The following is a 26,882-nucleotide window of genomic DNA, read 5'->3' on the forward strand; positions in this document are numbered from 1 at the left end:
GAAAGAAGAGAACGACCGTGCTGATAAAAAGACGAAAGAGCTAAAAACTAAGGTGTTGCTTCAACAAGCATATCCTCCGCGTTCGAATCAGAATGCATCCCAACAGAATAGATCGCAGCCGCAATCGAATCGATCGCAGCCGCGGAATGATTCCTCCTCCCAAAGATCATCGTTAGGATACAATCAATGTGCTTATTGTAGACAGGAGGGACACATTAAATTCAATTGTCCTGTTTTGAATGAACGTAACAATGGTAACTCATCTAGAGGAGGTCGTGGTAGTTCGCAGCAGGCATCACGTGGTAGAGGTCGTGGTGCTCAGAATGATCGTTCTGATAACTCCTCTACTAATAATAATTGTTTCGATCAACGTGGATCATCGCAAGGACGATCTGCGCAGTATAATGTAGACGATTATTACATCGATCAGGGAACTGACGACAGTAATTACTAGGACAGCCAAAGACAAGGAGAGGGAGTGGTATCAGTTCCGGTTGATCAGAGAGGGCCTTACGTCGCAGTTGCTACATCGGGCGTCGTTGAGCCTTTTCTGTTGGACACTGGTGCAGCGAAAAGTTCTATTCAGCATTCGAAACTCCCTGGCGCACCTTTGTCTGGCTTAACAAATGTTTCCGTTGGATTCTCTGGCGCCCCCGTTAGCAATCCAGTTTCGCGCCCTTTGCCCCTTACAATTGGGCCACGAGAGCTCCAAGCTCCGTTAATTTTGACTACTGGTTGTGGCGAAAATCTTTTGGGCCTGGATTTGCTTAAACGTTTGTATGCAACTCTGTATTGTTCTCCTGCGGGTGTGAGGCTTACGTTAGGAGAAAGGGTTGTCTCTCCCATGTACTTGTCCCTCGACAAGCTCCCACCGGAATTGAGTTCTCTTCCTGCGTCTTTGTGGGCAACGGGTCCGAATGACGTGGGCCTACTTGATATCTCCCCTTATGTTGTCCAGTTGAAATTGAATGTGCGTTTGCCACGTATTCCCCAGTATCGTATCTCCCTTGATGGTGAACGAGCGTTGTTAGCGATCATTTATGATCTGATTGAGAAAGATGTTATTGAAGAGACTCGGGGAAACGTGTGCAACAGCCCTGTGCTGCCTATTCTTAAACGTACTGATCCTTCAAAACCACCTGTTTATCGTTTTGTTATCGATTTACGGGAAGTGAATAAAATTGTGGTTCCTCAATTCCCTGTTGTGCCTGACATCACGGTGCTACTGACTCTGATTCCGGCTTCTGCATCTTGGTTTTCGGTGATTGACTTGAAAAATGCGTTTTTCAGCATCCCGATTGCCGAAGAGAGCAGAGACCTTTTCGGTTTCTCTCTCGGTGGACGCAGCTTCCGGTTCAAACGCGCTCCTCAGGGCTACTGTGAAAGTCCATCGATTTACAGTCAAGCCTTGAAGAGTCAACTGGATGCGTTTCGGTTGCCGGTCGGTGCGGCCTTAATCCAATATGTCGATGACTTATTGGTGGCTGCCGATACTCAGGACATTTGCAAAATTGCTACGGTGTCGTTGCTGCAACATCTCTGTGAGTTGAATCACAAGGTGTCACCTACTAAACTCCAATATTGTTGTCAAGAAGTAACCTATCTAGGTCACTTATTGTCAAAGGAGGGAAGGAGGTTGACCCCAGAGAGGATTGCAGCGATTGCACGAATGGCTGTGCCAACAACCCAAAGAGATGTGCGTGCCTTTCTAGGTATCACGTCGTACTGTAGGCAATGGATTCCTAATTTTTCATTGCTAGCGAAACCATTGGTGGCTCTTACGTGCAAGGATGTTTCAACTCCTTTACCATGGACGGAAGAATGTCAGAGAAGTTTTTCTGAACTGCGTGATTCATTGTGTTCGGCTCCTGTGTTGGGTACCCCTGACTACAGTAAGCCGTTTACATTATATGTTCACGAGAGAGAAGGTTGTGCTTTGAGTGTCTTAACACAACCTTTTGGTGGTAAGCAACGTCCATGTGCATATTTTTCCTTGACCTTGGACCCAGTAGCTAGAGCATTGCCGAGTTGTTTGAGAGCAACTGCGGCAGCTGCGGTCTCCATCCGACAATCAGCAGGATTGGTCATGGATAATATGCTTACGGTGATAGTTCCGCATGCAGTCGATACTCTTTTGAATCGTACGAAAACTCAGCACTTGACGAGTGCGAGGTTGTCTGGGTACGAGTTGACGTTGCTGGCAAGTCATATTCAGATAAAACGTTGTAATGTTCTGAACCCGGCAACTTTGTTACCAATTAGCACAGAGTCAGATGAAGTAGCAGAACATGATTGCTACTTGAGGACTGAAGAGGAAACGAAAAGTCGAGTGGACCTTAAAAACACCCCATTGGAAGACCCGGATGGTACTTTGTATGTGGATGGGTCATGTTTTAAGTTGCCGAATGGCGATGTGACTACTGCTTATGCTGTTGTAACGTTGAATACTGTTGTTGAGACTGCAAGGTTGAATCAGAATTCTGCCCAAGCTGCAGAATTGATTGCTCTTACTAGAGCATGTGTGTTAGCGAAAGGGAAACGTGTGAATGTGTTTACCGACAGCCAATACGCCTTTGGCGTCGCACACAGTTTTGGACGATTGTGGAGAGAGAGAGGTTTCTTGACGTCGCACGGTACGAAGATTCAGCATGGCCAGTTGGTGAATGATCTTTTGGATGCATTGACGCTGCCTAAGCAAGTAGCGATTGTTAAATGTAGTGCGCATCGTAAAGTGACGGATGATGTTGGTCGTGGTAATGCGTTTGCAGACGAGATTGCTAAGGAGACTGCCCGGAACCTTAGCACTCGAATGTATGTGACGAGTTCGGTTAGGTGGCCTGCAGAATCGAGCATGTGTGAAGACACTATTGAGAGCGTGAAAGAAATTCAGAATGAGGCCACCGAGACTGAAAAGGCGAAGTGGAAAGAAAGTACGGGAAAGTTGGATGCGAATGGTTGTTGGATTGATTTGTCGGATCAGAAAAGATGGTTGTTGCCCGATGCATATGTGCTGGCCGTCGTGACAATGGCACATGGGTTAGCACATATTAGCGCGAAAGGTATTTGTAAGTTGCTGTCTCCTGTATGGAAGAATGATGGCATTACAAAATGTGCTGAACGTTTGGTGAAGAATTGTATGGTGTGTATGATGTACAATCCTGGCAAAGGAACCCCAACTCCTCCTGGCAGTTTTGCTCCCCCTTCATGTCCCTTTGAGGTGATCCAATTGGACTTCATCCATATGGAGAGATGCAACAACCTGAAATACGTTTTAGTTGTGGTTTGTGCATTCTCCCGATGGATTGAGGCCTATCCCCTCAAAGACAATACTGCTTTGTCTACTGCGAAAATCCTATTGAAGGAATATTTTCCTCGATATGGAATGCCTAGAGTCGTGTGGTCAGATAACGGAAGTGAGTTTGTTGGAAGTGTGATGAAGAGTGTGTGTAAGGGCCTTGGAATTAATCAGAAATTCCATAGCGCCAATCATCCCCAGTCAGCTGGTTTGGTTGAAGGGTACAACGGCACCCTTAAGCTAAAGCTAGCGAAGATTCAGGCTACGACTGGTCTTTCGTGGCCTGACGCTTTACCTTTAGCATTACTGTCAACTAGGGCGACTGTACACTCCCGAGTAGGGCTTAGTCCCTATGAAATAGTGTTCGGCCGTCCTGCGAATGTGTGGGGGGTTCCTAGGCCAGGAATGTTTTCTGATCTTGAGTACCCAATGTTGATCGATTATCTACATGACTTGACTGCTAAACTGAGGTTAATTCACCAACAGGTTTACGACGCATTGCCGACGCAGACGGAGGGTCCAGGCCACCAGCTCCAGCCCGGAGACTGGGTGGTGACGAGAAATTTTTCACGCAAAAATAACCTAGACCCGAGGTTCACCGGACCCTATCAAGTGCTCCTGGCCACGAGGACTGCCGTTCGTCTCGAGGGACGTAAGAATCGGGTGCATGCCACCCATACCAAGCGAGTCCCTATTCCTTTGCCGGCAGACCCGTGGGTAAGGAGAGGCATTGCGTCAACTGAAACTGAAACATTGCCGGCGTTTGTACCCTTCGGTGACGCGCAGCCTGTTGGAGAATCCTCAGCGCAGCAGAAAGACTCTGTTGAACAATTGTCATCGAAAGACTCAAGACCAGAACACTCGACTGATCAGCAGGACGCTGCCTCTTCAACGGATCCTTTGTTCGACGAGCAGACACGTCCTGGGAAAACCCGATACTTTCTGCGATCTCGTACTAAGAACTAATAAAAGATCCTGCTTTGTTGTATTGACAACTGTATCATCCCGTTTTCCGTGATCAGTTCTGAACATTTGTATTATTGTAATTATTTTTGTATGTATATATATTGAGCTTCATTCCATATACTTTTTGCTTTTACAGCTGAGAGACTTTGTTTTTGCATATATACGTATTGTGCATTGAAGGCCGTAGGGCCGCGCGCGTACTTCCTTCTGGATAGTAGGTCTTGACACTAGGTTAAAGGCCGTCGGTTCCTGGGAACCCCTAGGGATTGACTATTGCTACACAGAACGAAGTGCGTCAAGAAACGTTGCGGACGGTCGTAGGGAATGGCATTCTCGAAGCTGAATGATTTGGAAGGAGCACAAGTGCATAGATTCAAGCTGCAGCAACTGAGTCGTACCAAATGTTTTATATTCCAACTGTTTGTATTGTTTTTGACTGCTTCTGCACTTTTGGCGGGTGGGGTGTATTACACGATGTCTTACTTCTTACCTGCTACGCCTACTCCTACTCCTTACCCTAATCTTACCTCTACTGTTTCTCCTCATTCCTTTCATATGTTACCGGAACACGAGCAGGTTAGACGTGTAGAATTCCGCAACAATTCCTTTATTCAGCTCCTTCATCAGCATCAGTTAGTGGTTAACACTACTAATTGTTGGGTGTGTGGGTTGATGCCACATACTACGGATAAGGGAATTCCATATCTGGTGTTACCATATAGTTCCCAAGGGTCAGCTCGAGCATTCCAAACAATGTTTCGAAGCGCACTGGGTTTCCACCCCATTCGAGAACCACGTTCCCCCTACTCTGGTCCTACCTCGTATCAAAAACCTTTGTCGATAGCAATAGAGGATTTAGATAGCGATATCTATGATCCTTCGCTTATTCCTGAAGAAGAGATACAAGCCTATAGGGTCCTAAGTAGAGGTGAATATAGTGCGTTCACTAGCGAAAAGCAGCTTAAAAGCTCGCCTCCAATATGGGTCGTACCCCACACTGGTAATTTTTGTCTTATGGGTCGTGGCCGAAGATCACAAGTCCGACTTGGAGCAAGTGCTTGCACTGAAAATTACATTCTGCCGATGTTCTCGTCCCCTGTGTTTCTGGCTGCCAAGGGTACGTACTTTATCTGCTATGATCGTGCATATGCATGGTTGCCCGCTGACTTCATGGGCTCATGCTTCATGCAAATCTGTTGCCTCCGACGTTTACCGTAGATGCCGATTATCACAAGACTAGAATTGTGAGAGGCGTAATTAGCGAAGAGGATACTGCCGGTCAAGAGGCAGGAGACTTTTTCAAGGGTTTCCTCCCGTTTTGGGGACCTATGGCTAATAGTAGGAACCTGAGACAGTTGACTCGAGTGGTAGAATCGACAGCTAATATTACTGCCAGTGCCCTTGGTAATATCACCACTGAACTTCAGGCGGAGAGGCTTATGACGTTACAAAACCGTATGGTTTTAGATGTCATCCTAGCAGATCGAGGTGGGGTATGTAAGGTGATCCATTCGAGCTGCTGCATTTTCATTCCAGATAATGCTCCGACTGTTTATCAAGCCATCTCGAGGTTACATAAGATCTCCGAATCCATACACGTGGATGAAGGGGATTGGACGTTACTTGGATGGTTTTGGGGTCTGATGTCGACTTGGGGTTGGAAGATTCTGATGATCATTGGAGTCGTTGTAGTGTTCCTGTTCACGTGTTGCCTTTGTGTGCAGTGTGGTCCTGCCTTATGTGGCCTCTATGCTACAACGTGTATGAGACAGCCACCTGTTACCAAGGGGACTCGATTGGACAGAGCTATGCTACAGCAACATCTCGATGGTCTGATGAATATCGAATATGATTCCGACTAGTGCTTGCCTACATGAGGGCAAAAGGAGCGTCTGAGGTTCCGTGACAATCGTAAGTGGTGTTTTCGACTCGCACGAATATGGTCGAGTCTGGTATCTATGAACCGCAAATGACGAGTTTAGTAAGTGTGCGCAGTTTCGCTGTGCTAACTTAAACCGTTCGTTTGTTATGTGGGTTTTTCATCTGTACCCACGGGTTCCATCTTAGATACGGCATCCATTTTGTCTCTTGCCCTCAAGTAGCCAGCGAACGGACGCTGTCCGCTTCGCGACCCTGGGACTCCCAAGATACTTGCGGAAGACACATGTTCTTTGTAAGTGTCTTTATGGCGAGGGGGATGTTACTGTAAGGCAGATGGCGCCGCTCAAGGCTCATCTTGCCGCACGGACTTATTGTCTCAGCCGTGCATCTCATTAGGCACGTCCCTTTGATGCCTGTATCTCGTGTTTCCCGATACCTCCCCTTTTACAACCTTTCCGATCTCCCCACTGTCTCCGTCTTCCTCTGCACCTGTCTTTGTTCCTATTTCGATCTGTTTTACTACCGATTGGAATGCACTAATGTTGGGAAGATGGGTTTTTACAGTTGGGAACCGCCAAATGTTTCCGCACTTACGATCCAGACCTCATGTGTTTCAAAGTGACCAAAGCGACCCCTCTGGGGGATGATGGTGGGAACCGGGTTGTAAACTTTTGTGTACCATGTTGTCTTATAGGTAAAAACTGTATAAAAGGAGCGATCCACAGAACCAATTTGAAGCAGTCTCCCCAAGTTGCACGTGTGTTGCTTGTCGTGACTACTGTGTTCCCTGCAGTAAATAAACCTTGAATCTTTGACGCCGAAGGAAGTGTCCCGTGTCTCTGTGATTCGTACGCCGGAGCAGGTTACCCACGAAGGTTTCAGGTGTTGTGCCCTGGCACCGCTGGGTCCTACAGAACCCAGTCCTTCACTCCGGGACACTGCTGCTGGTATGGTAGGGGGGTACTGTCGCCGCTCCCACTTTACCACAGCAAACCGTTTTTCTATTTGAAAGAGAGAGCAAGTTAATCTGCTCTCTCTTTCAAGTAGGAAAGAAGATTGGTAGGACAATGGGAGCCGTCTGGGATCTTGGGGGCATTGGGGCTGAAAGAAAAAAAAGGGGCTATATTATCAAGCAAGAGCGATACATTATCGTCGCTTTTATCGTCAGGAAACTGTCGCTAAAGCAGCGATAATGGGCTTGATAATATGGCCTTGTGAATTCCTATAGAAACCCAGGTTAACACCATAACCTGGGCTTCTGAGGGAATTCACAAGGGCATATTATCAACCCCATTATCGCCTCTTTATCGGCAGTTTCCTGCCAATAAAAGCGGCGATAATGTATTGCCTTTGCTCGATATTATGGCTCATGGTTCTTTTTGAGAACTAGTGGGCATGTTATCAAGGACCGGTGATAAAATTATCGCCATGAAACTGCCGATAAAACGGCGATAATGGGCTTGATAATACGTCCTTGTTATTCCCATAGAAGCTCGTGTTCTGGTGTTAACATGGGGTTCTATGGGAAATACTCAACACGAAGAAGGGGAGAGGGCCATTAATGTTTAGACTCCACCACCCCAGGCCCCCAAACAAATTCAAATGTGCACACAAAAGGGGTGTGTAGAGTACACGACAAGCACAAATCAAACAAATTTTTCTGTTTGGAAAAACTGCCCTCACCCACATACCGAAGTATGTGATATGCTTCATCATCGGGCCTGCTACAAAACCGCCCTGGTGTAGCCACATCCAGGGCGGAGCATAAGGAAGGGGGAAAAATAATAAATTCCACACTACAAGACGTACAATCGAATAATTTCAACACATACAACACGTAACACAGAATGTGGTGAAAAGCTGTGCAAAACACCTTGTGGCTGAAACTGATAGTGCGACAAAAAAGAAAACATTCACTGTAAGGGAGTAAAGAGAGGTGATAGAAACACCCGGCTCTCACAATCACTCTCTTTGAAGACCCGTCTGTTTCCAGCATCTTTATTCATAATGTTGCTCATGATGTGTTGAAAAATCAAATAACAATAATAAAGCTATAGCAGTATCAGTGTACCTACTATGCTTCTGACCCGGGTCCTAGACTCCGTCCCCTCGGGATCTAAAGCATCGATCACTCGTTCGCCCATATTAACGATATATGACTTTTTTTAATAAAACAAAATACTGCGTGCTTCCACTACCACTTCATGTACCCCCGTACCCCCCACACACTCACAGACACAAACCACCCTCTCGGAAAGGCAAGTTACATATAACCCCAGACTCGGGTAAGTGTAACCCCCTGCTGTAAAACTCACCGAGTTTATGAATTTCATAAACCCAAAATGGTGTCCAACAGGAGGGTTTCCCAAGAACACAATCTGAAAAAGAGTAATGCGGGAGGCTATTTTATCATGTACAACCTCACACTCGGTAACTCGTCGGCGGTTCCAAATCTGCCAGTAAGAGCAGCGGACCAATAGGACCCACCCCCGGGCCCCTCCAGTCACTCTCTGCCCAAGTGTTCGCCCCTTAATCCATCTCCTTACCGTACCGAGGGCTAGCCCTGTCGTGTCTGCCTGTAAGCTGTGACACCGCGCAGATGGTGTACGCAGTGTTGGATTGGTATTTAAGGCTAAGCTGGGCTATTCCACCGCTCCACCCATGGTGTCCCACGTGATCCAAGAGTGGTCATCATGACGTCAAGCGCGGTGCATATAAACCGATCAAGGGCGCTGGGAGTTGTAGTGTAACAGCATTTTCAGCCGATACCAGCCCCCAATGTAAATTAGCCCTCCCTGGCATTCATTTAAAAGTGGCTACCTGCTACTCCGGTAGCACGTACCCATCCATCTGAATATGATTATTTTAATCCTGATGCGTAAGGGGGAATAGATGTCTCAGTGTGTCCCTGTCAAAACTCCCTGACAATCCCTCCTTCCTTCGTGCCCGACCCACTATTGCGCCGTCATCAAGGGACTTAGTCACGTGCCACAGTGATCTAGCATGCCATCACCAATAGGCCCATGCCCCACATATGTTGTTTATAGCAAACCCCTCTACAGCAGAGGTCTTCAAACTTTTGGGTGCCGAGACCCCCCTGTCAACATTTTCAGTCATAAGGACCCCCTCCTGACAAACATTTCTAAACCTGTAGGCAGGGCTTCTGGAATTACAAGGCAGGTGAGGACCAAATTACACGGAAGGCTTGACTAAATTGTGTGAGAGAAAAATGTAAATGTTATGTGATGCCACGTTATTTTGGGATAGAATTGCTTCATTATTTTGACATTTTTTTGCTCACAATAAAACAGTACCAGTTTACAACCAGAATACAGCAATTAACATCAGAAAGATGTCTAGTCGACCTTTGTGATGGGCCTTCCACTCCGCAGGAATGCGTGCTGCCACATTTGAAGCTCACCTGGCCCTGTCCGGGAGCAGCAGGGGTCCCTAAAACCCTGCCCTCTGTGGATGAGAAGAGTGCCCATGTGAGTGCACGGTGAGCGATGCAACAGTATGAGAGGAGGGAAAGAGGAGTGACTGCAGGGTGAGTGAGGTGGCCGTATGAATTTGAGTGTGGATATAAGTGCAGAGTTGGATGAAAGAATGCATGGTTAAAGATGGGCTTGTTTGAGCGAGTTGCAAATTGAGCAGTGAGGGGGCAGGTGAATGAGGTGTCACATCAGTGCAGGATGAGTGCAGATGAGTAGCGTGACTGCAGGTTGAGGTACAGGGAGAACAACGCGAGTGCATTGTGATTGCAGAGTGATCACTGCGAGTGCAGGGTGAGAGGGTGAATGATGTGAGTGCATGGTGATCAGTGTGAGTGCATTGTGATCGCTGTGAATGCAGGGTGAGCATGAAAGTGAAGTGCTAGAATGAGAAGTGAGTTTTCTGAATGCAGGGTGCATTTCCAGACACTTGAAGTAACTCAACATATTATTGACTGCGGCGTAGGGTTTAAGATATAGGTTAAACTATTGCTATTATGACATTAATCAGGGATCGAGGGTGGAGGAAATAAATATTCTGATCTTGCAACATACTTCCAGTCCTATGTTTAGGGTTGCCTGCTCAATATTTTGATGTCCCAGACGGTACAAAAATAAGCAGTCACGTAAAGCTGTATATTTCAGCACTCATTTGTGCATACTTGGAACAGCAAATATAAATAGAAAGCACTTTTAATTGTGTTCTAGGGCTGCCTCAATGATCCATGACTGATAATTAAGGAGAACAAAGACAGACAAGTCCCATTACAAATGTATTTATGCGTTTTTATATAGCGCGGACTTTACCCGAAGGTGTCAGAGCGCTTCAGAATAGGAACAGTAATGTTACATGAGGAGAAAATTACAAGTGAACAAAGTACAAAAGCAAACGTTAAGTTACATGAGGCAAAAGTGACAATAGCGAGCAACCAAAATACAAGAGGTAGTAAACGGTCAATTACAGGAGGAAAAAGTGATGTGTGCAGGTTACAAAAGCGTACAAAGTAAAAGTAGAGGTATAATACTGCAATAAATGGCACACTCAAACAAGAACAAACGTTACGTAGGCAATGGTGGCACTTGTGAAAGTATATAAAGCAAACAAAATGTGAGAGGTAGCAAACAGTGTGTTGAAAAATGGCTGGTATTTTTTTCTTCTGGCAACTCTACTTTTTATTATTTCTTTTCATGAAATGCATTCTCACACTATTGCAGTAAATGTAAAATACAAATGTAAGGGAAAGGCTGAGTTGGGGCCCAGGGGGTACTGGAACTATAAAAAAAAAACAGCCTCAGTGATCAGTTTTCAAAAGGTATGTAAATATGCAAATGGCCGTTAACAACCTGTGAAAAACTCAGGGGTGCCGGGCTGTGCTGGAGATAAGACTGCAGACACAGCCCAGTGGAGGTCACAGCAGCTCGAGCTGAGACACACTACGGGGGAGGAGGGGGGCTGAATCCCTGTAGTCAGATGGGCCCCGGGCAGAAGTGTGATCGGGAATGCGCGACCCCCTTTCAATCACTCCATGGCCCCCCTGGGGGTCGCGCCCCACACTTTGAAGACCCCTGCTCTACAGACAAGGTACCTCCTGTATTATGTAACAATATATCTGGACATGATTCATATAGTCCAAATACACTAAGGACATCGAGTAGACTAGTTATCCCAGTACATTTGTGACAGATCTCCATGATGTCAGTATTATATCAATGCAGATTGTCTTATTTCTCCCCAGTGACTGCCATGGAATGTCATCATTTAATCCCACCACGTGACTCTTAAGGCGATACACCCATCTCTGTTCTCGTTGGAGTAACACCCTCTGGTACCCTGCTTGGTGTCTACCTGGTAGGACCCTCGCTATCACGGTCCATCTCAGATGCTGTGTCCTGTTTCTTGAAAGTGTGCTTTTAGTTTCGTATGTGTCTTGCCGCACCTTATCATGCTGCGATGTTCTGTAATCCTAACCCGCACCTTCCTACATACCTTTTCTGACATGGGCAGGTTATCAGGTAACTCACACCCTGGGAGTTGCAGTTTGTTTGGGATCTCTGTCCTCAGGGAGTTCGGAGTCCTAGATCTATGGATGTAGTATTGCTCCTGAGGTGGCATACACTACATGATCCACATCGTGTATGTCCCATCAGTTTGGGTAGGCCTGCCATCGTGGTCGTCTCCCTTGCTATCCCCAGGTCCCTGGGTCTAGTATGTATGAGGAGATCTTTTAGATTTTGACTACGTCTGAAAGAAAAGAGAGGTGTCTCTATGCTCATGCCCCCTGTGTTTAGTATCTTCCAGTTTTTCAAAACTAAGCGTTTTATTTGCTGTGATGCAGTATTGAAGGTCGACACAAACACCGGTTTCTTGGTTTGGGGTCTCATGGTCTTAGAGAGCAATGAGTCGCAGTTTGAATTTAGTGCTCTTTTTTTTAGCTCTTTTGATAACCCTCGACGGGTATCCTCTCTGTTGTAATTTATGCGTCAGGGCTTCTGATTCCACGACAAAGTCATTCCTTTCTGAGCAATTTCGGCGAATTCGGAAAAATTGGCCAACTGGTACATTTTCCAGTAGAGAGGATGGTTGGAAGCTCTCAAATGCCAGCAAGGCGTTTTTATCAGTAGGCTTGTGGAATACCTTTGTTTTCAGGGTCCCTCCACATGGTTCAATAACTAAGTCCAAGAATGGTAAATTGGTCTTAGTGATGGTTGAATTGAAATGGAGTAACGGATCCTGGGCATTAAGCCTTTCTAGGAATTGGTCAACAGATGTTCTCTCACCCCTCCAAATCACTAGGACATCATCTATATAACGTTGCCACAATCTCAGATTATTAGCCCAAGGTCCATTAGCATCCAGTACCGTCACTTTCTCAAATGGCCCTACATATAGTCCTGCTAAACTTGGGGCGAAGACACTACCCATGGAAGTGCCGTGGGTTTGGAGATACAGCCCCCCTTCAAACTCAAAAAAGTTTTTAGTGAGAACTATCTCAGCCAAGTGCAAGATGAATGCCTGTGGTGTTTCATAGGGCCATTCACTTTCAAAGAGTAATGTTTCTAGTACCCTAAGGGTTTCCAACTGCGGAATGTTCGTGTATAGGGCCTCAATATCGAGCCCTATCAGGAATTCAATATCTGGATCGAATGGCACATCCTTCAGCAAATTCAGAATATCCAGAGTATCCCTCAGGTAGGTGGGCAATTGCTGCACCATCGGTTTTAGAAAGAAATCGCAAAATTGCGAGAGAGGCTCCAAGAGGGACCCCATCCCGGTAACGATGGGACTACCGGGAGGGGGTCTCACTGCTTTGTGGATCTTTGGAAGGTAATAGAAATAGGGAGTCCTAGGTTGTTTATTAACAAGGAACTCAGCTTCCTGGTCCGTGATCCAATTATTAGTTCTTGCCTCTTCCACCATGCTCACAATTTCCCTCGTAATCTCCTCAGTAGGGTCCTCCCTGAGTTTCTGATAGGTTCTCGAATCCTCCAAGAGGCGGGTGCATTCTTGTTGATAGGCCTCTATATCCAGGATTACCGTGGCACCACCCTTATCTGCGGGCTTCAGGATAATTTCTTTATTGTTCCCCAAATCCTTCAGTACCTCTTTCTCGCAATTGGAGAGGTTTGAGAAGTGTCTCGATTGTGTAAGGTTTGGATGTTTCTAAGTCACGGACCACTGCTTCCTAAAAATCTGCAATCTGGTGAGGGAGATCAGCCAAGTGTGGCGTGAAAGTCGATTTCGGGCGGAATGGTGTATCACCCTTATGTCCCTCCTTTGGGTCCCGATCATCAAAGAACACCCTCAATCTCAAGTTGCGGAAGAATACAGCCAAGTCCTGTCGGAGTTTGAACAGATCTAGATGATTAGTTGGGACAAATCCAAAGCCCTTATTTAGAACTTGTTCCTGAATTTGGGATAAGGGGTGGGAAGACAGATTCACCACTAGAGAGGGTCACGGCTCGTGCTCAGCAAAGCTCCTTGTGCCATTCTCCTGGTTACCCGTTGGGTGATTTCTTGGTCCTGATCTGAGCAGTTCACCCGTGCTGGTGTCTTCTGATTGCCGTGTCCCTTGCCCCGACCTCTCGCTAAAAAAGGCTCCTGATAGATTTGGAACTGGGCATTCTGAAATTCCGGATTCTGGAATCTTTGATTCTCGTATGGCTGGTTCTGGAAGGGTCCTGTCAGTTGGTAGCCCATCATTGGCCATTTATAGGCCTGATTTGGGTACTGATGAAAAGGCCGTATTATCAAGCTCATTATCGCCATTTTTTCCTGCCGATAAAACAGCGATAATTTTAACACCGGTTCTTGATAATATGCACCTAAGTTTACTGTTCAAAAAAAGAGGTATATTTCTATGATAGTATGTAAAACTTTCTGTTTCTTTTTTTGTGCAGCAGTTGTACTTTCTACACATGCGCAGCCTCGTTTTGAAGCCCACTTTTTTTCTTCTTCGTCAAGTTCAACAAGCAAACCTTTCTTTATTTCAGGTATTAAATTTGCCGCTTTCTTTTCCTGGGTCGTGTGTGTCATCCGCTGCTGTACGTTTATAATATATTAATAATCATACTTTATCTATATTTATTTGAAACGTAGTGCCGAGGCGCCAAACGTTGATTACGTACTCTGTCCACCACCATTTTAGTAGTTTTTTACCGTTATTTTTATTATATCTGTTACTTTCATTTTACCGTCCTCCTATTTTCTCTGTGATCGATGAGATTTCCTGCCACAGACACCACAGTGTTTGTCCTTGGCCTCTGATGTTATACACAATCCACCACCATTTTAGTAGTTTTCCTTCTTTTCTTTTTATTATATCTCTTACTGTTGAGTTTTCACCATGAGGCTGCTGAGCTTGTTTCTTTTATTGCTGCAAACTCCCAACTCCTTTTTGGAATAAACCAGGTAATAAGGTTTTAACTCTTGACTACTCTGATTTTTCCCTTCGATGCTTCTCAGAGTCAGTGTGCCGGGCCTTTGATATTGACTTTTTCTGCGATGCAAACAATAATCATGTAATCACTGTAATCAGTTAAACCTCACTTAAAGATTCTGTTTAACATGAATGTAGTGAACATACCTCTCAATTTCTGGCCCTGGTTTACACTTTAACAACTATCAAGACTCCTTTTATTGAGACTGAGCCTTTAAAACAAAGATATACAGCATAAATCTTAAATCACTATTACTATTCGTATCACATAATAAATGCATCACATAATGAGTTAGTGTTATTAGTTTTTAGTTAAACCAACATTAACTAACTGTCGCATACCTGATCAATTGTTGTCAAGAGCAGGATTGTGGGGTTCTGATCTGAAAGGTAGAAAATAGGAAAAACAAGAAAATACCAAGTATCCTAATCATAGGACACACTGTGCCTTATCAATGCTTGTTTAATCAACTTCACAGCATTGAACGACATGTCAAGTAACACTAATACAATGCATTTTCACATACAGGGTTGTAAACATAAGACTGTTTCAGTCTAAAACACCTTTTCTTGATTTGGCTGTGCCAATGTTTGTTTTCCTCTAAAGATCGAGTCAATGAATGATTATTCTCATTCAGGAAGAATCCAATGTTTGCATTGCTTTAACAAGATTTAAATCACAATGTTCTTTTTAAGTTTAAAACGATCTCTTTTTCAAAAGTTAGCAAGTTTCAGAGTTATCATCAAGTCTCTATGTTCGTTCTTTTACTTGCAGGAGAAAAAAGGGTTCATCTTACTGTACTTCGAAGCTGGAGGCCGGAGGTGACGCGATGGTGAAAGGAAGCAGAAATTACCGAGGGTTGCTCCAAAGCTCAGGGAGGAATGAAGAGGCGCGTTCGGAGGAATTCTAGAAGCTCGGGTAAGTTGACTTGAAGAATACAGGTCTTGCAAACCCCATTGTACAGAGATTCCAAGAACCGGTCTCAAAGGAAGGGCAGAGGGTGGAGGGAATTCTCAGCTGCACTCATAATGAAGCTCAGACGAAGCAAAGCGTCTTCGTGTATCACAAGCTGGCTTTTATACTTGCCAGCTTTCTGAATCACATGCTGCACGCGTAAACGGGGAAACTGTTTACACGTGTGGCTAAATCAATGTGCATCTTTAGAAAACCTCTTGGCATTTAACACTTGACTGGAAACAGGATTAAAACAAACATTGGCTAATACAAGTATACAAATATGAAAGAATAATGCTGTAACCAATATTCCTGATACTAAGTTTTCTTCAGCAGAATTAACCTTGACAATTAAGACATAGCCTAACTGAATAAACTCTGAGAGCTCATACAATACCTAAGTGCATTTTAATTCCTAACAGTTCTCCCCCCCAAAGGTCGCGTAACAGGTCGAGGTTTGTCTGGGTGCAGGGCATGAAATCTCTTTACCAGGCGGGGAGCATGAACATTTTTCTCTGGTTCCCAAGACCTTTCACTGGAATCAAAACCCTTCCAATCAATCAAATAATACAGTTTACCATGGGGTCTTTTGGCATCTATTATTCTATTTACTTCATATTCTAAATGATCTCCAATTACAATTGGTGGAGGAGGATTATCTTGTCTGGTGGAAGGAACAAAGGGCTTTAAGAGGGAAACGTGGAAAACTGGATGAATTTGAAATTCTTCCGGAAGTTGCAACTTTATTGAAACTGGGCTTAACACCTTTTCAATAGAAAATGGTCCTATGAATCGTGGTTTTAATTTCCTGGAACCTTCCATTTGGATATTTTTTGTTGACAACCAGACCCGATCTCCTTCCTTATAAGGCGGACTTGGTGATCTATGTTTGTCAGTGTACTCTTTCATTTAACTTTTGTTTCTGGCCAGTGTTTTCTTAACTTGTTCTTGAAGGGACTGTAATTTAGCTAATCTTTCAGCTACAGCTGGCATGTCTTGTTCTACTCCAGGAAATATCTCCGGCAAAGAACGTGGATGTAGACCCATCATGAAAAAGAAGGGTGAACAACCTAATGCAGTGTGAAGTGTATTATTATAAGAAATTTCAGCTAGAGGCAATGTTTCGTCCCAATTTGACGAAATTGAAGTAGTTACACAACGTAAACATTGTTCGATATGCTGATTTAGTCTTTCAGTTTGACCGTCTGTTTGAGGATGGAACGCAGATGACAATCCTAGATCCAATTCCTAAATGATTACTGAATTTTTTCCAGAATTTGGACACGAATTGGGGCCCTCTGTCTGAAATGATCTTGCTAAGTAAACCATGCAATTTTACAATTTGTTGCAAGAACACTTGACTAAATTCTTCAGCAGATGGCAATTTTGTTAAAGGAATGAAATGTCCCATTTTGAATAATAAATCCACCACCACCAGAATAGTGGTAAAACCATTGGAATTAGGCAAATCTGTAATAAAATCCAGGCTAATGGTATGCCAAGGGTGTGGCGGTATGGTCATTGGTTGTAAAAAACCTCTGGGAGCTGAATGTACAGATTTTTAACGAGTACAAACTGGACAGGTATTTATATAATTGTGAACATCTGAAAACATGTCTTTCCACCAAAAATGTCGTTGGCAAAGTTCTATGGTTTTATTGATTCCTGGATGTGCTGCCATCCCTAAATCATGATTCCATTTTATGACCTGCAGGCGTACCTCTTCATCAGGAATAAATAACCTCTTTTTGTGAAAGAAGTAATCATTTTTAATGGAATTATGTTTCTGGTTTAACCATTCTTTTTGGTCAAGCAACTTCACTTTATCTTTTACTTGATTAAAGAAGGTGTCAGAAGAAATTTCAGCGCATATCTTTTCTGATGGAATTATGCTCTGTGAATTTTTTGCTAGATCTTTTTGTTTATCACACACTAGTCTAGAAAGAGTGTCTGAGAGTAATTGTTTCTCTCCAGGGCGGTATGTGATTATAAAATCAAATTCACTAAATAATTGTAACCACCTCATCTGCCTTGGAGTGAAAGCCTTCACTGTAGAATAGAATTGTAAATTCTTATGGTCAGAGAAAATTGTTACAGTGTGTTTAGCACCTAAAAGGTGATGTCTCCATTCTTGAAGGACTGCTTTAATAGCTAACAATTCTCGCTCAGCTATTGTGTAGTTTTGCTCCGCTGGTAACAATTTTCTTGAAAAAAAAGCAATTGGATGTAGATGACCTGTTCTGTTATCTTTTTGCATTAGAACTCCTCCTATTGCTGTCTGAGAGGCGTCCGCCTCAATGAAAAAAGGCTTGTCTGGGTCTGGATGTGCAAGAATTGGAGCTGAAGTAAAAGTTATTTTCAAGATTGAAAAGGCTTCTTCAGCTTCAGGAGTCCAAAGGAATGTTTTACCTTTCCGTAACAATGTAGTAATCGGTACCACGATTTCAGAAAACTTTGCTATAAAGCGTCTGTAAAAGTTCACAGCCAAGAATGCGCTGAACATCTTTTACTGATTTTGGTGAAGGCCAATTAAGAATAGCTTCTACCTTTTTAGGGTCCATAGTGATGCCTTCCGGAGACAACCAATATCCTAGAAACTCCACTTTTGAGGAATTAAATACACATTTTTCCAATTTAACAAATAGGGCATTGTCTCTGAGTTTTTTAAGGACCAACCGCACATGTTTAGTATGTTCTTCTGGGTCTTTTGAATAGATTAAGATATCGTCAATATAGACGATTACACAGATGTCCAGCAACTCATGCAACACATCATTAATAAAGTATTGGAACGCTGCTGGAGCGTTACACAAACCGAAGGGCATTACTGTGTACTCAAAAAGACCAAACTTGGTGCGAAAAGCGGTTTTCCACTCGTCGCCCTCTTTTACGCGTATCAGATGGTAGGCTCCACGTAAGTCCAATTTAGTGTATATACTGGAGCCCTTAACTTGATTTAAAAGAACAGGAATTAAAGGCAAAGGATACCTGTTTTTAATGGTTGCCTTATTGATAGCGCGATAGTCGATGCAGGCGGGTAAATCTCCCGTCTTCTTCGCAACGAAGAAGAGAGGCGACGAGACTGGTGAGGTGGAATGACGAATGAAACCTAGCTCTAATAATTCCTCTAAGTATGTTCTCAAATACTGATTCTCTGGTTCGGTTAAGGCGTAAATTCTACTACAAGGTAGTTTTACCCCTGGAATGAGATCAATTCTACAATCGTAGATTCTATGAGGTGGAAGAGTAGTTGCCTTAACAGGATCGAACACATCACTAAAATCCTCATATTCGACTGGTAATTCTGGATTACTGGAATTCAATGCAGCACAACAAAGAGGCATGATTGGGTCTTTTGTGTCTTGATAACAGTGTAATCTGCAATGAGCAGAATCAAGAGTTACAGTGCGTTTCACCCAATCTATTTTGGGATTATGAAATTCCAACCAAGGAATACCAAGAATGACTCCAAATGATGGTGTATCAATTAAATCAAAGACTACATACTCAGAATGACCATTCTCAGCCATAAACAATAGTGGCGTGGTATTGTACCTTATAAGACCAGAAGATAAGGCTGAACCATCAACCGCTCTCACTGGCTCTGGTTCCTTTTTAAGTATCTGAGTCAATTGTAATTTTTTGGCTAGAGTTAAATCAAAGAAATTACCTGTGGCCCCTGAATCAATGAGCACAGGAATACTATGTCTCTGTAGGGTGTTCAAGATAAGAAGTAATCTTACTGTGAAATGTTTGGGCACTTGAGTTAATGCACACGGTGCATATCTTGGGACCTGATTAAGCCGTTTTCTCAAAGAATCGGTCTCAGCATTCTCTGAGAAGATTAGTTTTCCGATTCCTTATCAGTACTGATTACAAGAGCTTTCTTTTTAGCAAGTTTTACATGACAATCTTTAGCAAAATGACCGGACTTTCCGCAATACAGACAAAGATTATTTTTTCTACGTCTATCTTTTTCTTCAATAGACAATGGTCCTTTTATACCTCCAATCTGCATAGGCTCTACTGCAGAGGGTTTGCTATCAATTTCTTTTTTCTCAGACTTGAAATTAAGACTTTTAAAATCATGTTTTGACCTTTCACCTTTTCGTTCACCTAGTCTATGATCTAGCCTAATTACCAATTCCTGAAACTCAACAAAGTCACTAGGTAATTCCACTATGTGAGCTAAGGAATCTTTAATATCATCCCTAAGACCACGATAGAAAAGTGACACTCTTTTTTCAACTGGCCAATGTGTCTCAGCAAGTAATCTGTTGAACGTAGTAACATAAGTAACTAAATCTTTTGAACCCTGTCTTAAATTCAGTAACTCATTATCTGAAGCCTGAAGAAAAACATGTTTAGCTAATAAACTAGTCATAGCAGTTTTGAAATTATTTAGATTGTGCAAAAGAGGATCATCCTTATCCACTAAAGGCATGGCCCAATCCGCTGCTACCACGCCCAAATATGAAATAATGAAAGATACTTTAGCTGTATCATTGGTGAATATTTGTGGTTTACATAAAAAATGTAACTGACATTGACTCATAAAAGTTGAAAATCTATTAGAATCCCCAGTAAACCTTTCTGGATTTGCCAATAGAACTGGTGTAGAAGTAACCACAGTCAATTGTACTGGTTGTTCTGTAGCTGGTGATGATTGAGTGTGAAAAGTTTGTGAACCAAAAGCTGACACACCAAACTTAGGAGGTGCCAAAACTGGACGCCCTCCCCCGGAAGATTCTCTCCAAGAAGTAAAACCTGTTCTGGTTCTATCAAGTTCCTGTCGCAATGACTGATTCTTGGAACGCAACTCTTGCATTTCTTCATTCAAACTCTGCACCAACTGGGTTAGTTGGGTAACATCCATCTCTGTAACCTTGTTAGTTTACAGCAACAAAAGAGACAATTATTTGTGGCTTTGCTTTCTGTTGAGTTTTCACCATGAGGCTGCTGAGCTTGTTTCTTTTATTGCTGCAAACTCCCAACTCCTTTTTGGACTAACCAGGTAATAAGGTTTTAACTCTTGAATACTCTGATTTTTCCCTTCGATGCTTCTCAGAGTAAGTGTGCCGGGCCTTTGATATTGACTTTTTCTTCGATGCAAACAATAATCATGTAATCACTGTAATCAGTTAAACCTCACTTAAAGATTCTGTTTAACATGAACGTAGTGAACATACCTCTCAATTTCTGGCCCTGGTTTACACTTTAACAACTATCAAGACTCCTTTTATTGAGACTGAGCCTTTAAAACAAAGATATACAGCATAAATCTTAAATCACTATTACTATTCGTATCACATAATAAATGCATCACATAATGAGTTAGTGTTATTAGTTTTTAGTTAAACCAACATTAACTAACTGTCGCATACCTGATCAATTGTTGTCAAGAGCAGGATTGTGGGGTTCTGATCTGAAAGGTAGAAAATAGGAAAAACAAGAAAATACCAAGTATCCTAATCATAGGACACACTGTGCCTTATCAATGCTTGTTTAATCAACTTCACAGCATTAAACGACATGTCAAGTAACACTAATACAATGCATTTTCACATACAGGGTTGTAAACATAAGACTGTTTCAGTCTAAAACACCTTTTCTTGATTTGGCTGTGCCAATGTTTGTTTTCCTCTAAAGATCGAGTCAGTGAATGATTATTCTCATTCAGGAAGAATCCAATGTTTGTATTGCTTTAACAAGATTTAAATCACAATGTTCTTTTTAAGTTTAAAACGATCTCTTTTTCAAAAGTTAGCAAGTTTCAGAGTTATCATCAAGTCTCTATGTTCGTTCTTTTACTTGCAGGAGAAAAAAGGGTTCATCTTACTGTACTTCGAAGCTGGAGGCCGGAGGTGACGCGATGGTGAAAGGAAGCAGAAATTACCGAGGGTTGCTCCAAAGCTCAGGGAGGAATGAAGAGGCGCGTCCGGAGGAATTCTAGAAGCTCGGGTAAGTTGACTTGAAGAATACAGGTCTTCCAAACCCCGTTGTACAGAGATTCCAAGAACCGGTCTCAAAGGAAGGGCAGAGGGCGGAGGGAATTCTCAGCTGCACTCATAATGAAGCTCAGACGAAGCAAAGCGTCTTCGTGTATCACAAGCTGGCTTTTATACTTGCCAGCTTTCTGAATCACATGCTGCACGCGTAAACGGGGAAACTGTTTACACGTGCGGCTAAATCAACGTGCATCTTTAGAAAACCTCTTGGCATTTAACACTTGACTGGAAACAGGATTAAAACAAGCATTGGCTAATACAAGTATACAAATATGAAAGAATAATGCTGTAACCAATATTCCTGATACTAAGTTTTCTTCAGCAGAATTAACCTTGACAATTAAGACATAGCCTAACTGAATAAACTCTGAGAGCTCATACAATACCTAAGTGCATTTTAATTCCTAACACTTACTTTCATTTTACTGTTCTCCTATTTTCTCTATGATTGATGAGATTTCCTGCCACAGACACCACGGTGTTTGTCCTTGGCCTCTGATGTTATCAGACTTGGTCACCCGTATACGTAAAAACTAAGTATGGGCAACATTTGCAAATTCGCGATCCGCGAATTCGTGCAAAAGCAAACTCGCAATTTGTAAAATTCGCGAATTCTTGCGAATTAGCGAATTTGCTGTTTTTATCAGTTCGCGAGGGTTTTTTACAAGTTTGGGAACGCGAACTTACTTTTGTGGTCGCAGCGGTCGCGACCATGTTGTTTCTACGTGTCCAGCCTGTTTGCGACCCTGTGGTTCATCGCAGCCACCCTCCGGTTCATCACTGCCAGCCTCTGGTTCACCAATGCCACCCTCTGGTTTGCCACTGCCACCCTCTGGATCATCACTGCCACCCTTTGGTTCACCACTGCCACCCTCTGGTTCATCACTGCTATCCTTTGGTTCATGACCTTGTGGTTCACCACTGCCACCCTCTGGTTTGCCACTGCCACCCTCTGGTTCATCACTGCCACCCTCTGGTTTGCCACTGCCACCCTCAGGATCATCACTGCCACCCTCTGGTTCACCAGTGCCACCCTCTGGTTCATCACTGTCACCCTCTGGTTCATCACTGCCACCCTCTGATTCAAGCCTGCCACCCTATGGTTGATCACTACCATTCTCTGGTTCATCCCTGCCACCCTCTGGTTCATCACTGCCACCCTCTGGGTCCGCACTTCCACCCTCTGTATTATCACTGCCACCCTCTGGTTCATCACTGCCACCCTCTGGTTTGCCACTGCCACCCTCTGGATAATCACTGCCACCCTCTGGTTCACCAGTGCCACCCTCTGGTTGATCACTGCCACCCTATGGATGATCACTGCCACCCTCTGGTTCAAGGCTGCCACTCTCTGGTTCATCACTGCTATCCTCTGGTTCATCACCTTGTGGTTCACCACTGCCACCCGCTGGTTCATCACTGCCACCCTCTGGTTCATTAACTCCACCCTCTGGTTCACCACTGCCACTCTCTGGATCATCACTGCCACCCTCTGGTTCATCACTGTCACCCTCTGGATCATCACTGCCACCCTCTGGTTCACCAGTGCTATCCTCTGGTTCATCACTTCCACCCTCTGGTTAATCACTGCTGCCCTCTGGTTGATCACTGTCACCCTCTGGTTCCGCACTGCCACCCTCTGGTTCACCAGTGCCACCCTCTGGATTATCACTGCCACCCTCTGTATCATCACTGCCACCCTCTGGTTCATCACAGCACCCTCTGGTTCATGACTGCCACCCTCTGGTTGATGACTGCCGCCCTCTGGTTCATCACTTCCAACCTCTGGTTTGCCACTGCCACCCTCTGGATCATCACTGCCACCCTCTGGTTCACCAGTGCCACTCTCTGGTTCATCACTGCCACCCTCTGGTTGATGACTGCCACCCTTTGATTCAAAGCTGCCACCCTCTGGTTGATCACTGCCATCCTCTGGTTCATCCCTGCCACCCTCTGGTTCATCACTGCCACCCTCTGGTTCATCACTCCCGCCCTCTGGTTTGCCACTGCCACCCTCTGGATCATCACTGCCACCCTCTGGTTCACCAGTGCCACCCTATGGTTCATCACTGCCATCCTCTGGTTGATCACTGCCTCCCTCTGGTTCAAGGCTGCCACCCTCTGGTTGATCACTGCCATCTTCTGGTTCATCCCTGCCACCCTCTGGTTCATCACTACTACCCTCTGGTTCTGCACTGCCACCCTCTGGTTCACCAGTGCCACCCTCTGGATCATCACTGCCACCCTCTGGTTCACCAGTGCCATCCTCTGGTTCATCACTGCCACCCTCTGGTTAATCACTGCCGCCCTCTGGTTGATCACTTTCACCCTCTGGTTCATCACTGCCACCCTCTGGTTTGCCACTGCCACCGTCTGGATCATCACTGCCACCCTCTGGTTCACCAGTGCCACCCTATGGTTCATCACTGCCACCCTCTGGTTCAAGGCTGCCACCCTCTGGTTGATCACTGCCATCCTCTGGTTCATCCCTGCCACCCTCTGGTTCATCACTACTACCCTCTGGTTCTGCACTGCCACCCTCTGGTTCACCAGTGCCACCCTCCAGTTTGCCACTGCTACCCTCTGTATCATCACTGCCAACCTCTGGTTCATCACTGCCACCCTCTGGTTCACCACAGCAAACTCTTGTTCACGACTGCCACCCTCTGGTTAATCACTGCCACCCTCTGGGTCATCACTGCCACCCTCTGGTTTTCCAATGCCACCCTCTGGATGATCACTGCCACCCTCTGGTTCACCAGTGCCACCCTCTGGTTCATCACTGCCACCCTCTGGTTGATGACTGGCACCCTCTGATTCAAGGCTGCCACCCTCTGGTTGATCACTGCCATCCTCTGGTTCATCCCTGTCACCCTCTGGTTCATCACTGCCCCCCTCTGGTTCATCACTGCCACCCTCTGGTTTGCCACTGCCACCCTCTGGATCATCACTGCCACCCTCTGGTTCACCAGTGCCACCCTCTGGTTCATCACTGCCACCCTCTGGTTCATCACTGCCACCCTCTGGTTCAAGGCTGCCACCCTCTGGTTGATCACTGCCACCCTCTGGATCATCACTGCCACCCTCTGCTTCACCCGTGCCACCCTCTGGTTCATCACTGCCACCCTCTGGTTGATGACTGCCAACCTCTGATTCAAGGCTGCCACCCTCTGGTTGATCACTGCCATCCTCTGGTTCATCCCTGTCACCCTCTGGTTCATCACTGCCACCCTCTGGTTCATCACTGCCACCCTCTGGTTTGCCACTGCCACCCTCTGGATCATCACTGCCACCCTCTGGTTCACCAGTGCCACCCTCTGGTTCATCACTGCCACCCTCTGGTTGATCACTGCCACCCTCTGGTTCAAGGCTGCCACCCTCTGGTTGATCACTGCCATCCTCTGGTTCATCCCTGCCACCCTCTGGTTCATCACTGCCACCCTCTGGTTCTGCACTGCCACCCTCTGGTTCACCAGTGCCACCCTCTGGTTCATCACTGCCACCCTCTGGTTGATCACTGCCACCCTCTGGTTCAAGGCTGCCACCCTCTGGTTGATCACTGCCATCCTCTGGTTCATCCCTGCCACCCTCTCGTTCATCACTGCCACCCTCTGATTGTTCACTGCCACCCTCTGATTCAAGGCTGCCTCCCTCTGGTTGATCACTGCCATCCTCTGGTTCATCCCTGCCACCCTCTGGTTGATCACTGCTACCCTCTGGTTCATCACTGCCACCCTCTGGTTTGCCACTGCCACCCTCTGGATCATCACTGCCACCCTCTGGATCATCACTGCCACCCTCTGGTTCATCACTGCCACCCTCTGGTTTACCACTGCCACCCTCTGGATCATCACTGTCCCCCTCTGGTTTATCACAGCACCCTCTGGTTCACCACTACCACCCACTTGTTCACCACTGTAGATTATGAGGGGAAAGCAAAGCTCTCCTTCCCAGCCTCAACTGAGATGAATTCATTTGGGGCTGGTTAATGTGTCACTGAATTTGAGCTTCAAGTCTGGCACCTGCTTCCTTAGCTGTAAGTGCTTCCTGTTGCAGTTGAATTTTTTTTTACAGGAGCATTGTGCCATACTTGTAACTATTCTCTGACCCTGCTTTGAGGGTCAGAGCAGGGTCAGAGAATAGTTGCAAGTAGGCAACTGAACTCTGGAGGGGCCCCTCAGGAAGCACAACAGGCAATGGTTACAAATTAGCTTGAACTTTTGCACCTGCTAAGTGTTTTCAGTTTTCCAAAATTCGATTTTCTGCCATTTCGCGAGATTCGCGGGGCGCGAATTCGTGCGAAATCGAACTTGCAATCCGCAAATTCGCACGAATTTGCGGATTTCTTTTTTTTGCGTGTTCGCGCAGTTTTTTGCTTATTCGCAGACCACTTGCAGCGCACTGACCCCGAGGTTGCCCATGCCGTCGTGTATGGGCACGGCCATCTTGTTTGCGTGACGTGTTTCCGTTTCCGGGCGCTAGTTGCATGCTCGCATCGTATGCGGCGCACGATTACGTGTTCGTAGGTGTTTTTGAGTGCTCGCGGGGAAAATATCGCACAAACTTCCCCACGCAGTCCTCCATGGGCATGGCCATCTTGTTTTTTATTCACTGCCATGGTTTTGGGCATGATACCTTTCTATCCATCTTTACATCTTTGTAATCCTATGTTTTTCTGAACTTTTTTTTTTTTTTTTTTGCTTATTATCTCTCTCTTCAATTTCCTACATCTATATTTTGTGTTTTTTTTACTTTTTGTTACTTTATTACCTAGTTTATTTCTTTCGCTCTCTCTTATTTTTTTTTGCACACCTATTCTTCTTTCCTTCTTCTTGTGCCCAGGACCATGACTAAGGGAGTCGACAAGGGCAAGGGGAAGGGCCCAGCACCCCGTACCCGGCTCCCTTGCGGGCGTTTGAGGGGGGAGGAAGTCCAGGCCAGGGAGATCTTCTCTGCGGTGGAGGTGGCCGCCTTGATCGAATTTGTCCAAGTCCACCTCCCTAAGACCGTGGCAGCAGGTGGGCGGATTGCTACCGGTTACGGCCTCCGGGAGCGGCGCCAGCTGTAGGAGAAGGTGTGCCGGCGCATGTATAAGGAGTCTGGGGTCTGGCGCACCTACCAGCAAGTGACGCACCGGTGGAGTGACATCCTGAACTGGGAGCATGACATGCTCGGCCTGCTAGGATTGGAGATCCCTGGCCTTGGTAAATAGCTATTTAATAACTACTTTTTTTCCTTCTGTTCTGTTATATTGCTAATCTATTTTTTTCCTGAAGAGTATGAATGCTGCTGATTCGATTACATTGCAGGTAAATTAATGTTTAAATAGCTTCTGTCATTGCAGGTGCT

This window comes from Lissotriton vulgaris, chromosome 9 (assembly GCF_964263255.1).
Source record: "Lissotriton vulgaris chromosome 9, aLisVul1.2, whole genome shotgun sequence".
NCBI lineage: Eukaryota > Metazoa > Chordata > Amphibia > Caudata > Salamandridae > Lissotriton > Lissotriton vulgaris.